Source organism: Chaetura pelagica, unplaced genomic scaffold (assembly GCF_000747805.2).
Source record: "Chaetura pelagica isolate M959 unplaced genomic scaffold, ChaPel_1.0 scaffold591, whole genome shotgun sequence".
Taxonomy (NCBI): Eukaryota; Metazoa; Chordata; class Aves; order Apodiformes; family Apodidae; genus Chaetura; species Chaetura pelagica.
Window position 1 is genome coordinate 193,995 of NW_009951959.1, and position 437 is coordinate 194,431.

Here is a 437-nt window from a genome sequence, read left to right on the forward strand (position 1 = left end):
CACAATCCCGAGTGGGGCAACCCTGGGCCCCGGGCGCCGAGACCCCGAGGCGGGGCTCACCCCGGGCCAGGAGGGTGCGGGGTCTCCGGGCCGGGCCGGGCCGGGGTCTGGGGTTTGGGAGCTGTGTCTTTAAGAGATGGCTGGCTCCAGGTTGCAGCTGCTGTTTCTGTGCTATAGAGACAGTGGAGATTCATTACTCCTAAAACACAATGGGCATTTATCACCCCGTGGTGTTATTCAAATCCAGTACCAATTGAAGGTCATCCCCATTCTTTTCTCGCCGGCTCTGCAACACATTTATTGTTGTGCCGTTCAACTAAAAGCCCTGCCCGGCCCCGGCGCAGCCCGCAGAGCCCCGGTGTGCGCATCGCTCCCGGGCGGGATTTTGGGACCCTCCCGGGTGGATACGGCGTGGAAGAAGAGGTGCAGAGCCGGGG